The sequence below is a fragment of the Rattus norvegicus genome, chromosome 7 (genome assembly GCF_036323735.1).
Source record: "Rattus norvegicus strain BN/NHsdMcwi chromosome 7, GRCr8, whole genome shotgun sequence".
NCBI lineage: Eukaryota > Metazoa > Chordata > Mammalia > Rodentia > Muridae > Rattus > Rattus norvegicus.
In genome coordinates, this window is record NC_086025.1 from 93,644,562 (window position 1) to 93,660,419 (window position 15,858).

Genomic DNA, 15,858 nt, shown 5'->3' on the forward strand with positions numbered 1-15,858 from the left:
AGAGACTTTCTGTATAGAAGATACCTGGGCCCAGAGGAATTTCTACAGTGTAGGTCGCCCCTTTTGTGGCATATATTCAGCAGTGAAGAAGATCATGAACGATTATTCTGAAGGTCAAGATAAATTTGTCAGTGTGTTCCAGACTCTGACCCTGGCAATTGATCTGTCCTGGAAGAGAAATATTTGTTCTTGTTACTTTCTGCTCTACAATAGAAAGTGAATGAATACTATCAATGGCTAGAAAAGAGGCAGAAATGATTGCTAAGAATTAAGATAACATCTGCTCTGCCAATTGTGGATTACAATACTGAGAAATGTGGATGAGAGCAAAATTCCTGGAGATTATTATTGGATGAATGAAAAAGGACATAATTAATCCACTCCTTGATGACAAAATCAGAAAGATCACTAAAGGAAAATCTGGAAATTCTGTTCTTTTCAAGTAAACTCAAGGAAGTTTTCTGTAAAAGTGCTAATATCGACCTTACAACTCTAGAAGCAAAAGCCGTAATGGAGCAACATTTCATCACTCAGTCTGCCTCTAATACATAAAAGAAACTACAAAATTACATATAGGACCAAGATCTACTAAACCTGCTAGTGGGAATGACCTTCCCTGTCTATAGAAATCAGAACTCAAAGGAGGAACGAAAATTAATTTAGAGATAAAACATAACCAAAACAATGACGGCCATAATTGGGGTAGTCCTTGTTGGAATACCCAAAGTTCAAGCAAAGTGTGGACACTGGGAAAATACTGCAACAGACATTCAGTCAGCTCCTGTTGTGGTTTCCAAGAACATAGGAAGAGTTAGGACATCTAAGACTCACATGGCCTCAGAGAATGGATGACTATGAACTCCTGGAGAGACTGTCATTGCCTCCACCTGAAAACATCTACATCACCACTGATGAACCACAGTAAGCTCTGGATGCTATGAGCAAACAAATTCATCTTCTACAGATATGAACTACATTCATGGATGAACAATGGGTCTGCAATTGTGAATGGAAGAGAAGATTCAAACAGAAGCCATAATCTCTCTAAACCAGTGGTTCTCAACCCATGAGCGGCAAGCACTTTGGGGGCCCAAACCACATTTTCACAGGACTGTGCATATCAGATGGCATATTCACATTCTCTTTCATAACCATAGAAAAATTACAGTTATAACAATACAGTAGCAATGAGAATAATTTTATGGTTGGAGGTCACCACAACATGAGGTACTATATGAAGAGTACAGGATGAGGAAGGTTGAGAACCAATACCCTAGACCACTGCAAGGACAATGAACAAGATGGTGGTGAGACTTCTGAGAGAAGTAGGTCTTCTTCAGTGGAAGTAAGCTCTAATGAACGTATTTTCCTTTTTCGGATGGGTAAAGGATCTTTTTTTCCCAATCAAACAGAGAGTGCTGTGGAAGTAACAAAGACTTTACTAAACTTTATCTTGGATACTTTTAACTCACAAAACCCGAGGAGTGTCTAAGGCATTAAATATCACTTACATTCTCCCAAGATGCCTTAGCTCTGCAGAAAAGCCCAAGGAGCCAATGACATCTTGAAATGTGTAGTAGACAAACTTTCCCAAGAGACTTCAGAAAAATGGCTATCTATACTTCTCATTGCCTTGGGGAATATACAAAATGGGACATTTGTGAAATACTTTCAGGGAGCAATTACCTCTTGTTTGCTGTAGTTTCTTTTCTTTTCTTTTCTTTTTTATGAGAATAGAGTTCGAATTGGTCAAGAGGTGAAACTTTGGTAGCAGATGTCTGAGCTTAAATGGCTTGACGTGGGAGGAGGAATAGCAGGAACATGGACCAAGGAAAGGAGGAAGTCCATGTGAGGGTACAGTGGAAGAACTTTAAGTGCAATACAAGCGTCTTGCAAGGAACTGTGAGACTGATTCCCACTCAGGTACTTGGGACAGTTTCATTGTGTAGGCCAAAAGGGAATTTAGACATTGAATTCCAGGCTCTAGGCTACATGTGTGCATCAGGGCCTGGTACTTGCAGTTTGCTTAATTGTATTGCACCCCTTTTAAATGTCACTAATCCCTGTGGCTTATATCTTTCTATTCAGAGATGGGGTTCTAAGAAGCCAGCCTCAGCATAGAACTGAGCCTTACCAGAAGCTTATTTGCAAGGAGAACACAGGTTCAGTCCTTCTAGAAATCTACTAACTACTGGCAATCGGCCCAAGGGGAAGAACAGGAAACAGACGTAAGATGAGGGTCCATTCCTGAATCAACCCCAAAAGGTAACAACACACCCATGTGCATGCACGTGCACACACACACACACACACACACACACACACACACGTGCACACACACACATGCACGCACTCACGCATGCACGCAGGCACTCACAGACACACACACACACTCACAGACACACACACACACACATGCACGCACGCATACAGGCAGGCACACATGCACACACACACAGACACAAATTATCTATCTATCTATCTATCTATCTATCTATCTATCTATCTATCTATCTATCTATCTATCCATCATCTATCTGTGTATCTGTCTATCTATCTATCTATCTATCTATCTATCTATCTATCTATCTATCTATCTATCTACCTACCTACCTATCTTCTATCTATATCTATCTATCTATCTATCTATCTATCTATCTATCTATCTATCTATCTATCTATCTATCTATCTATCTATCTATGATGCCCTAGAGTAAGCAAGAGAGGAGGAACCTAGGGCATGCCAGCAGTATTTTCTTTACCCACTTAGTCAAAAGACTGATATTCCATATTCTTGTTAAGAAAATAATTTGTGATTATATTTGGTAAGGCAGAAGCAATTTTAGTAGATTTTTTATAGGAATAGAATTTGAATTGGTCCAAAGATGGGCCTTCTGCAGCAGATTTTGGAGAGTAAATGGTTCGACAAGTGAAGAGAGATAACAGGAACGTGGACCAAGGAAAGGAGAAAGTCCATGCAAGAGCACAGTGGAGGTGCCTGGTAGGAAGAAAGATGTTACCTTTGTGTGCGTGTGTGGTGTGTGTCTGTGAGTGTGTGTGTGTGTCTGTGAGTGCCTGCGTGCATGCGTGAGTGCGTGCATGTGTGTGTGTGTGCATGTGTGTGTGTGTGTGTGTGTGTGTTTGTGTGTGCACGTGCATGCGCATGGGTGTGTGTTACCTTTTGGGGTTGATTCAGGAATGGACCCTCATCTTACGTCTGTTTCCTGTTCTTCCCCTTGGGCCGATTGCCAGTAGTTAGTAGATTTCTAGAAGGACTGAACCTGTGTTCTCCTTGCAAATAAGCTTCTGGTAAGGCTCAGTTCTATGCTGAGGCTGACTTCTTAGAACCCCATCTCTGAATAGAAAGATATAAGCCACAGGGATTAATAACATTTAAAAGGGGTGCAATGCAATTAAGCAAGCTGCAAGTACCAGGCCCTGATGCACACATGTAGCATAGAGCCTGGAATTCAAATTCCCTTTTGGCCTACACAATGAAACTGTCCCAAGTACCTGAGTGGGAATCAGTCTCATAGTTCCTTGCAAAATGCTGGAATTGCACTCATGGGAGTGGTTGTCCAAAACAAAAAACTTAGACAGTGCAGGACAAAATTACATTGCTCATAACTCCAGGATGGGTAAAGAAAATGCTGCTGGCATTCCCTAGGGTCCTCCTCTCTCTGATTCTCTTGCTTATTCTAGGGCTTCATAGATCTATCTCTCTAATTTGTCTATATGTCTGTCTGTCTATCTGTCTGCCTGCCTATCTATCTATCTATCTATCTATCTATCTATCTATCTATCTATCTGGAAACTTGATTGATCATGGCCAGAGAGATACATCTGCTACACCTTGGACTAACACATTGAGAAATTTTGAATACACCTTCAAATTGGGGTCTCAGGACATATAATAGCATTAGCGACAGAATAGGGGAAACTTTCTGCCCTACTCAGCTCTGCACCCCTACTCAGCATGACACAATTACAGGAAGACTGACCTTCCGCCTTCAGTTTCCCTAAGGAATTGGGTGAAAGTCTCTCAGAGGGAAGTTGAGGCAGGTAAGATCAGGGAAAATTTTAGTGGCCTGGGACCACATTTGGTTTTGTATTATGCGTTCATCTCTTATACTTGGTAGCCTAGCTCCCTCAGCTGCATTATATGGGCATACACCTTTCTTTCCAAACAACGTACAAAGAAACCTCAGAAACTCTTAGTACCCTACTTGCATTAGGTGACAGGCATACCCTCTCTGAACAAGATTAAAAGATTTTTCACTCATGACAACAATTATTTTAGGTAGTTTCTATTCAACTGTATTCCTAATATACCTAGTATGAAGAACTGAAGAAGGGCAAATCAGGAACCAAACTATTTTCAGATGTTTGTACAGTAAGGCAAACTGTCCTTCGTGTGAACTTTTAGGAAGAATACCATACTTACAGTCACTGCCTTTGCATAATTGGACTTACATATAATTATAATCAGATGCATTATGAGAAGGAAAATGTGCAGCAAGAAAAATATTTGATCTACTTTCTCAATCAAAATACTGAACCACACAAAATATTATCCTGAGTATCCAGACCTGCTTTCTTTTGACTCCCTGACTACTCTTACTTATTGTGCCTACTGTCAAGCCTGTAGCATTGCTTCAATCAGAATAAACTTAGATTGCTTCATTGAAAATCTGTGTGAGACCTTATTTTCAGTTAGTTTCTGGATAAAAGACCATGGAAACAACCCCAACTCTAACCAAGGTTAACAAGAGGAAAACATGAAGGCAGTTCTTTCCTTACATGATGGTGGTTGGGGTGGGGGGTAATTCTCAGTGATCAAATTCCAGTCAGCACGCTTAGTGGCAAGTGCTTTTACTTGTTAAGTCATCTTATTGGCCTTAAATAGTTCTTATATAAAGGGAATATTACAAATAGTCATAGAAATGGAAAAACTTGAACTTCTAATTTTCATATGCTAAAATGCATTCTTGCAAATACAAGTTCAAATGCTTTAAGAATTCAAGTACATGCAATTGGTAAATTTTATCAAATGTATTTAATTTAATATTTGTGACAATATAAGTAGGTGCGTGTCCTAAGTTATCACTGTTAAGTATTAAAAACTACATGTACTTTTTATGTACTTGGTACTTTCTCAATTTTACAGGTTGTCTGGAAAAGTTATCATTTTGATTGCCGATGTTTCTCTGGTTACTAATATATAAATGTATATTAATTCAAATGAACCATTGTTTTGAAGAAAACAATCATACCTTAGCAGTATGTTAGGTTGAAGACTGTTTCCTACATGAATTAATTAATATTCACTTCATATATATCATATTTAAATTAGATGAAACAACAAAGAATTAATTGCTAAACATATTTTTCTACTTATATATGTTTGCCTCTTATTTCCCTATGATATCCAAGGCCTATTATATACTTGGGTATATTCATGAACATACTTCTTGCCATCATGAGAGTCTCAGCTATAAATCATATTTATGACTATAAATGAGATACATATTCATAAACTCTGCTAATCTTCTGCAAAGTATTAATATGCTGAAGATAAGTGATAATTATCTACTCCCTTAGTAGGAATGATGTTGCATGCCTGTAGTTCCAGAGTGGAGGAAGCTGAGGCACAATAATTAGGTGTTTGAGGTTAGTCTAGACAAGGCAGGAAGACAGTTACCACTCTCAGCCTTAAGCAGAGAAACTTCTGTTTCTAGAGAGTAATGATGCAGCCGAGGCCTTATGGCTACACAAGGTTCCCAGAATGTGGCAGTTGAGTGCTCAGTCATAATAAAATCTCTTACTTTGTTTCTTGCAAGGTTTTGGCAACATTGTGTCACAAGCAGAAAGATTGTAAGAACCAGAAGCTAGAGAGAAGGGTTGTAAAATGCAAGCTTGTGGACAACATTTCAATTAGGAATTCTGGAAAACTCTTAACGATTATTTCAAAGAAAAAAGTATATCTTTAGCAGTATGTTAGAATGAAGGCTGTTCTGTCTAACGTATGAGTGACTGCGCTTGGTCTGCATGGAAATGAACCTTTCCACAGCTAGACAAAAGGGAGGAGAGAACTCAGGAGGCCCACCCCTCACCACTGAATTATTTTCTATCCTTGATTCGATGATGACTCCTTCAGGGTCTGATGGATAGTCTTAATTCAGTGATCACATAGATTATTCTGATTAAATGCAGGGGATGATACAAAATGTCATAAATCTTGTAACGAGTCTGAGGAGGGGTCTCTCTCTCTCTCTTTCTCTCTCTCTCTCTCTCTCTCTCTGAGAGTTTTCAGTGTTCTTTTAGAAAATAACTTTTTTTTATTAATTAATTAATTTACTTTATACCCAGACCACAGCTTCCCTTCCCTCTTCTCCCAGGCACTCACTTATCCTTCCGCTCTGCTCAGAAAAGGAGAGGCCTCGCATGGACATCAACCTGCTTTAGCAGGTACATCCTTTTCTATCTAGGATAGATAAGGCAGCCCAGTTAAGGGAAAGAGATCCAATGGCAGGCATCAGAGTCAGAGACATCCCTTGCTTCTGCTGTTAGGGATTTCATATGAAGACCCAATAGCACAACTGTTACATATGTGCAGAGGGCCCAGGTCGGGCCCATGCATGCTTTCTGGTTGGTGCTTCAGTCTCTGTAATACCCTATGGGCCCATGTTAGTTGATTCTGTAGTTCTCCCTGTGGTATCTTTGACCTCCCTGGCTACTTTAATCTTTCCTCTCTATCTCCCATGAGATCCCCCAAGCTCTGCCTAATGTTCGGTGGGTTTAATGTGCTGTGGGTCTCAGCATCAGACTTCTATCAATTGCTAGGTGAAGCCTCTCAGATGACATTTATCCTAGGTGCCTGTCTGCAAGGATAGCAGAATATCATTAATGATGTCAGTAGTGGGCTCCTTTCCATGGCATGGGTCTCTAGCTTGGCTCTTACTTGGTCACTTCCCCCAATTCCTACTCCACCTCCACCCCTTTTTATCTTGGAGGTTCCACAGTTGGCCTGGCAACCCAATCCCTCCACCAGAAGTTCTGAAGTTGAACCTGGCTATAGGAGACAGCCTTTTAGTTTCCATATCACTATTGCTAGGAAGGAGTCTTAGCTAGGGTCACCCTCATAGATTCCTGAGAGTTTCTATTTTTCTACATTTCTAGTTGATCCCAGAAACTCTCCCCATTCCAGTTCTCTCTAAGAAAACAACTTTTTAAGACAAGTTAACAAGAATCCACCTGCTTGATATTGATCGATGTACTCTCTTATTTTACTATATACTGGTCCTTCACTCTGCTCATTCTATATAAATCCGAAGCTTTGCCTTTCTATTCTTTCCTCTTCAGGAGCTCCATTAAGACTTGCCTTGCTGCTTACCATGTGCCTCACCTGTAACTTTCCTTTTTGCTACCACCAAAGGTTTTCTGCACAGTATAAGCAATAAGAGGTTATAGTTGTTTGCTGGTGAGACAAGAAGAACCAGAGTGGTAGAGAAAAATAATGAAGGATTTTTTTTAGTTTTTCTTAACCATTTTATTCATTTACATTTCAAATGATATCTCCCTTCCCAGTTACCCCTCCACAAACCTCCCATCCCATCCCCCATCTCTCCCCTCCCTTTGCCTCTGTGAGGGTGCTCCTTACCCACTGCCTCACTGCTCTAGCATCATTTTATGCTGAGCCATCAAGCCTCCATGGGACCAAGGGCTTCTCCTCCCATTGATGTCAGATAAAGCCATCCATCCCCCGTTACATAAATATTGTTAAGAAAAAGAAGAATGAATTTTTTACTTAAATAAATGAATAACTTCCGGAGTGCAAAAGAAAAAGTATAAATGAGTTTGTCTATAGTAACTTAAACTTTAGTAGCAAATATTATGCTGATGCAATTGTGCTACTTGTCTTTCTCTATTGAAATGATAACATTTTCTTAGATTAGTAATCTTTTCTTTATAAGGTAAAGTAAAAGACTTTTCTTTACCTTATGAGTAGTCACTCAAGAAATGATAACATTTTCTTAGATTAGTAATCTTTTCTTTATAAATTAAGTAAAAGACTTTTCTTTACCTTATGAGTAGTCACTCAAGAAGTTAAACATTTGGGTTCTTAACAGAATAATTGTCTACATTCAGGATTGATTCGACCACGTTCTTGATTATTAAGGAAACAAGATCTTCACTTAAAATATCTGGAAGATATATCTCTATCTTCTTTAAGTACACTTTGTCCCCATTTAGGGATTAAATTCAGGTATTTGCATATTGTATTCAAATACTGTTGTTGAATTAATCCTTAATCCTTAAAATTCTTTTAGTGTCATTTTGGTTAAATAGGAAATCAAGGTTTGTTTCTGAGTACCACCTTCCTATTTGACTGTTCAGATTATCTGAAAGCTTTATGTATTTAAACTCCTCAAGTCAAATCCTGAATGAGATCATTGGCTTTGCCAAGGAAAGAAATGTACATCTAAAGTTAAGCGAGGCAAATGCAATTCTAGCAGACTACTGTGATAAGAAATCAACAAAGTCAAATGGAGAGATTTCTGGTAAGGAGAATGAAAAGGGGTCTTTGATAAGCAGAGGTCCTGGGGTAAATGGCAGGAAACTGAGGAAGGTAGAGTAATAAAAGTTTGTGTGTAGTTTTGTGGAATAGTGATGAGAATTGCAATTAGGTTCTGGGAAAATGAAATAGTCTCCAGTGTCAGAGTTTTCACCCTGTTTAGCATGCTGACAAATCAGTGATGTGTCCTTTCTGTCATCACATACAAAGAAAAATGGACATATTAAGGAAAACCGATATATTAACTCAAGAAGCAGAACCTGAAACCAAGGATGTCCATTTCTGGGAAGTCTAGGTGTGTTGGATGGACCTTTCTAAATGTGGGCCACTGGCACAGCTCCTTAAGTTTTCTGATGCTTCTCGGGATATTCTATAGTACCTAGGCAACAGCTCTTGGGAAGATATTTATGACAGCATTTCAAATGGGTTTATTTAGTGGTAAGGACAATAGCATGTCTAGAAGAAAATAGGGCCTAGTCAGGGCCTTCAACAGAATCAATAATTCTTGATACATCTATAACAAGACATTGGGATTTGTCTGCCCAGAAGAAACAGGAAACACAGGATATAGCAAACATCTGTACAAAGAGGTTCAAGTCTCACAGAATGGAGAAGAGAGAGAAAGCAGAAGATTAATTTAGAAATATAGACACATTTAGAGAAATAATAGGATATTTAAAGAAATTGGAAGATCAGAAAAACTTGGTTGGATGTTGACCATTTGTCCACGGTACAGCAAATTTGATAAGGGTTGACAATTTGTGCCAGGTGTAAGAACCAAGTCTAGTTTATAATTTGACACCCAAATTAACATGCCCACAGTGGAAGAAGAAACCAGTTAAATCTCTGCCAAACATAGCTTGCATATCCAACAGTCCCATGCAGTTTAACAGAGATACAAAGATGTTTGAACACAAGTGCACAGGACCAGACTCAGATAATCCAGAAGATTGGCTTATTGCCCTCATAAACATATATGTCTTCCTGTATCTCTCCTACTTTTGGATCAGAGACAAGAACAATTTTTCTTGAACCCTCAGTCAGGGATCTGGTTGATTTTGTTGGGCTTGTCTTGGCTATCTGGACAAGTGTCACAAGAATGACAAGTTTTAGGAGGATTTTCATACATTTGCTCTGCAGGAAGATGCAGCAGAGAATCGTAAACTTCACTTCTCACAACTTCTATGGGTAAGAAGTCAAGCTAAGGGCTCACCACAGCCTGTAGCTGGCATAATACATTTTTATGGCAGGGATTCCATTTTCCTCAGGCCTCAAAAAATACTCTGACTCCTGAGCCTAATGGGAAGCTATTTCCTTCCTCACCTCTAAGCCTGGAAACCCTGAAAGCCAGAAACCCAGCAAGATTCCCCCACTCAGTCAACAATAGTTCTTAAGGTTGTACAGTCAAATCCTATGAAATAAGAGTCATTCTCAAATACTTAGTCAAATTACATGTGTTTCCAATTGTGTCTCATTAACAAAAACATGACACACTTCTACAGAATGTGCACAAACAACTCCTTAGTAATGAAAATGAGGAAACTCAGGAAGAATTTCTGAAATTTGAGAGGGTATGTTAAGGAGGAAGAGAGAGAAATTCCATGTCTCATCTGTTTATAAGCAGAGGCTATGGAAATACTTTGAGTGCAAACATCTAGAGCACAAGATATTCCTTTCACCCAGAAAATAGAGGACCAAAGCACTAACACCCTTGCAGAGAAATCTTACAGCCACTCATCAGTCAATCTGTCCTACATGATTAATTCTTGTTCTACTTAATCTTTGATGAGAAGTCGTAGACCTACAGAACATTTTCAACTATAGAGTTATGGAAATCTCAACTCTTACATGGCTATGGACCATGATTATTTAAGAAGCACCATCAGAGGCTTCTGGCATGGTCATTTTTGTGGGTATCTGAGGTTCTACTTTGTTGCTGATAAAGTCCCCTGCCCTATATCTAATTTGCTGGTAACTGTTGGGAGGTGTCAGAGTTAGCACTGTCAACTAGAGCCAACAGTTAAAATGTCTGTGGTTGCCATTACTTTAAAAGTTTGAAAAGTAAAAGACCCAATGAAAGTTAACTACAAAATAATGCAATTGATGGGGAAATTTATCTGGCATTTAAAGTCAATTCAAAAGGTTTCGACTAAATATAAATGCATGGAAAGATTAATTCTATTTTTCAAAGAAGAGTGCATATGGCATCTAACTTATGAAATTGATAAGCATAATTTTCACAGAAAAAGATTTCAGATGTAATAGTCATGAGCCATCATATGTCATAAATATCAAAATATAGTTAGCATATACCAAGAATATATGTATCAAGCAAATATATTAAGTATATCTGCATAAGGAGGAAACACCGAAATGAAGTAATCTATGCTTGTCTTGCTGACAGTTCAGAAGACTTCACTGTAGTTATAAAGCCACCATATCAAATTACTTTCATTAGCTAAAGACTCTCCTGAAGCACGCGAGTTTGAGTTTTAAAACATTTTATTAAAGTCTTTATAGTAATACTTGGTTTTACTTTGACCATATAAAAACTTTGATTTCTTAATTTTCATAGGCTTTTATTTAGCTCTAAGCCAATCCAAAATGAGCTCCTTTAAGGGAATTTATAATTGAATGTGGTAGTACCATCTGGATGTAAGAAAATATTGCACAAACACAGTTTTTACAGGCACACACATGCATACATGTATACATACATATACAGACAGAGACATAAATAACCTAACATCTTCAGATTTTAAATTCTAACCATAGTCGAAGCATTATCACAGAAATATAAAGCCCATTGGTTTATAGAAAAGAATGGAACCTCATTGCCTGCCTTTTTCATTTTTACAGATTATGGTTTTGGCAGGTGGGTAAATTAAAGCTTAATATAAAAACTGAAATTTTTCATTATTATTGGTGTCGTAGAACTTCATATTGTCCTTTTACATGATGCATAATTCTGTGAAGCCTATGGGCTAACACAAGGAGGGAGAGAGGAGAGACAATGGCTATGATCTGGTGTCTCTCAGGCCTGCTCTTGTGGATAAACATTTAGTTTGCTTTTACTTAGGCCTTTTAGCCTCAGACTATTGCTCTTGGTGTCCCTAAGCTCATACAGAGTCACCGTGGCAGAGAGACTTAAAGGAAAGCATAGCAAATTAGACGACAGTGTGAGATCTGGCAATTGGAGGCAAAGAAGTAGAGTGGGTAGAGGTATAGAGGTTGAGAAAAATGAAGAACATAAATCAGGTAAGTAAAGACAGAGGAGAGTAGAAGATTGGAGTTAGAGCAGGTTATGGGAATGTCTTATGATAAGAAGAACTGGGGAAGAAAGATGGCCTCTGAGGGAAGTGCTGTCTCTGATAAAGGTTCTTGAAGGAATGACATAGTTTTCATCTGCAACAAATAAGTGGATGGGGAAAGGCTAAGTGCTACTTGGATGAGATCTCAGAGGTATGAAATCAAGCAGCCTCACAAAATGAGACAGTTCAGGAAAATCTCAAATTCTCTCAAGACCATGTGCTCAAAGTCTGGGGTGTGTGGGGTAATAGATTATTGAAAGTTGACCTAGACAGTGAGAGAAAGGCCTGCCAGTGTCAGGGATCTTGGAACTCAGAAGGATTCACGAAGTTCAATCATGTATTTTTAAAATATAGAAGGATTTAGAGAAACAGTGGAAAAAGATAAGAATTGAGGCCAAACAAGTAGACTTAGAGAGATACAAAGAAAAATATCTAGAACACTGGGTTATTGGAATCAGGAGGCTAGAGACTCACCGTTTTTGATTTGGCTTTCCAAGTCAGGTTTCAAAGGTTCAATAAGGTGGCATCGTCACTTGGGTGAAGAGAGCAGGATGGAAGTCAGCATCCTGTCCAAGTCACAGCAAGTTGTAGAAAAATGACAGTCGAAGGGCAGCCAGCATTTTCTTCAAGTCATTACTACGATAGTAAACCATCCAATCATGACATGAACATGGAAATGTTTTATTAAGAAGTCTATTACAATAGGAGGAGGAGAGAATCATCCAACAAAGACTCTTAAAGCTTAAATCACAAATGTCTCATGGAAAGGATAGGAAGGCAAAATTTTATAGCTCTTGGGTTTTTTAAGTGGGGAAGTGAGAGGTAGAAATGAGGGTATTTCCTAAAGGCCAGGAAATACCACCAAATTCTGAGATAACAGGAACGTATTGACAGGAAGTGTTGGTTTGTGGCTTTGCATACACAGTAAGCAGTTTCACATGAGCTGGCCAAACAAAGAATGGGAAAAGTACAGAGACATGTCTGCAGTTGGTGTCTGGTGACCTTTAACAAACCAACCGATATTTCTGTCAAGTACATTATTAGATTAGCTTCATTAGCCCCTAAAACTGGTCACATCTCCAAAAGACCCCTCAAAAATCATGAAGTTTTTTTTCCCTTTCACTGGAAAAAAGTTCGAAATGGTGCTGGTTATTTGAAGTTCTGCAATGAGACACACGGGAAATATTGTCAAAATCAAAGAAGCTCACAGGCTGGATGTTCGATTTGTATGACTAAACATTGGTAATGTGAATGTTTTAAACATTGTATTCTGAATGGGAAGGATGAAGATGATGGTGAATGTTTCTATTGCCTTGATAGGGCTTTCTGCCTCAGACTCCTGCCGCTTTGTCTACTGTAAGACAACAGTGTAGTATTATGCCATTTTAGTTACTTTTTGAACATTAACATGGTTGTAAGGTTGTTTATTTAACTTGAACTTTGTACATCTTAGGCTGATTGTCTCTCTTCAGGACTCATCCCACTGATCTCTGAGGTCTCGATGCTTAAAAGTTATTTCTGATATAGGAACCTGTTTACACGGGAATTTTGATACATTTGTGGGAAGTTTTAGTGTATTAGAAGATTTGTATCATGTCTAAAGTGTTTTCTCTGTGATAATTACATATATTTATCTTTATAAATTAGAAATACTAACCACCCTTCTTTGGAGATATTCTTCAAACATTGTGTTTATAGATACCTTACATAAATATTTTACTTTGAATAGTCTTTGGATAGACTTTGTTTTGTAATAACAAGTTAATGTGTCTGTTAGCTGGATTAAAAACTGTTCAGTTTACCCATTTTCAAAAAAATATCAACAGCTTCATCTTGTTGGGTAGATAGATTTTTTTGGCTAGTTTGTTTTACTCTGTTGCTCTATGGCACCTTTATGATGAACTGCAAGTCAGAGAGTTGACATCTTTAATAAGGAAGAATTGCTGGCTAGCCTGACAGAGAAGGACCATGTCTTAAACACTGGGCTACACTTGATGGTATGGCACTTTGAGCTTCTCTGTGGTGTCTTCCAGCAGGAAAAAAATGTAGGAAGACCCACCTGCTATGCCTGTGTGAAAAAAAAACCGAAAAATTTAATGAGGTCATCTGGATCACAGATCAAGTGATCAAGAATAATTTTTCTTGAGATTGTCCTTGATCAAAGAGTCAATGAGACTTTAGGAAGACATACTGTGTTTCAGCAGAGACAATGGCAGAGTCTTCTGGGTTCTCAAATTCTATTTCTGTGCACTTGTGTGTGAAATACTTTGTACCCTTTATAAACTACACGTGACTATTGAATATTCAGGCCCCATGTGCTCCCTTTCACTCTAGCAAACAAAGTCTAAGTTTCATTAGATGCCCTATCTTTCATCTTTCATAAGTTATTGAGTCTTACTAGCTTATTTATTTTTCTGTACCTTAGAAATCTGGCTACAGAGTGAGGACTTATAAACTAAAGTTTCATTTTTCTTCTTGTTAATTTTCTAAGAGCTAAATGTTGACTTTCCAGACCCTTATTGCACTCTAAGTCACTTACTGTCTATTCTTTTCCTAGAGGGTTTGCAGTATCCCTGTAAGCTCAAGACTGAGACCTCATTCTTAGCCTATAAGACTATGTCATCTCATTGGATTACTCTTTCACTGCTCCCAACATGAATAGACAACTGCTGGAACTACTTGGAACTACTTAGAAAGTCTAGTGAAAGTTTCAGGTCGCACATTTCTTATTGGAAAAGGAACCAACACAGTGAGCTCAATGACCAACACAATCATCATAGGAGCTTCAAAGCTCTGTGCGTGATTCAAGGTATGATGATCTGAATGTGTTTGAGGTTATACAGCAGTTCTACATGCTGATGGCAAAGCTCCCATTGCAGTAGGGTGAGCTGGCTGAACCTTAAGAAGGGATGTGCTAATGGAAGTAGCATAGGCCTTGGGTTCCTCCTTCAGAGGGACTAACACAAGTCTTGATGCGTACACTAGCTTTTGAGAAGATTACCATGAAGCCAGTTTTGCTGTATTGGCCTTCTGGTCTTGCTTGCTGGCTCACCAAGTGCTTTTCCTTTCTCTGGGCCACAAGATTCCACTAAGATGCTGCTCCTCACTTGTGATATAGCTGGAAGATCGTCACAAAAGTCAGATGCCAGGCATATGCTATTGGACCTCCAGAGCTATATGTTATTTACTTTCAATATTAGAAAGCAACAGATATTTTGTTAAAGTGTTAGAAAATGGACTAAGAGAGAGACAATGGATAATCTAATTACAAGTTCTGGTAATAACTAGTTTAAAGTAATTTAAAGCATAAAGTAGTTTAAAGCATATTTAGAACCTTCTCTCGCTGGCTTCCAAATCCATCTGAACTTAGTTAATTATTGCTAGATCCTGCAATTTTTGTTTCACTTTCAATTTAGGACAAAAAGGTGCACTCCTATACAACTATATTCAATGCTTATATTCTAGTTTCTCTTCTGTTGCCATGATAAATGCTATGACAAAAAGAATTTATTTGGCTTACACTTTCAGGTCATAGTATATCATTGGAGGACCTCAGGAATAGAACTCAAAGGCAGAAACCACAGAGAAATACTGCTTCCTGGCTCGTTTCCTTCTTTCTGCTTAGCTGGCTTTCTTATAGAGTCTGTTACCATCTTCTAATTGACTGGGCCCTTCCACATCAATTAATAATCAACACAATCTCTCAAATGCAATATTTTCCCAGACTGATCTGATCTAGACAATTCCCCAGTCTAGTTTTTCTTTCAGATGATCATAGGCTAACTGCTTCTAGGTGGCTTGCCTCTAACTTTCCCACACACTCTTAGTTAAGGTTTATGTGAAAGCCTTTCTGTCGCTACAGGGCTCTCACAATACTTTCTGTATTAGAGTCTCTGAGAAATTCATGTAATGTGTGCTGGGTAAATCTTTTGTTTAGCAGTCATTGTACAAATAGTATTTATTCACAGTTTA

The 15,858-nt window shown here is 38.4% G+C and overlaps 1 long non-coding RNA gene across 1 annotated transcript in view; it reads right to left on the minus strand.

Annotated features, from left to right (window-relative positions):
- Nucleotides 1-12,715, minus strand: part of LOC102552490 (uncharacterized) — a 50,920-nt gene extending 38,205 nt beyond the window's left edge. The window contains exon 1 of the long non-coding RNA XR_593549.4: nt 12,361-12,715. This is a non-coding gene — a long non-coding RNA (uncharacterized LOC102552490). The remainder of the gene's footprint in view (nt 1-12,360) is intronic.
- Nucleotides 12,716-15,858: the final 3,143 nt, after the last annotated feature.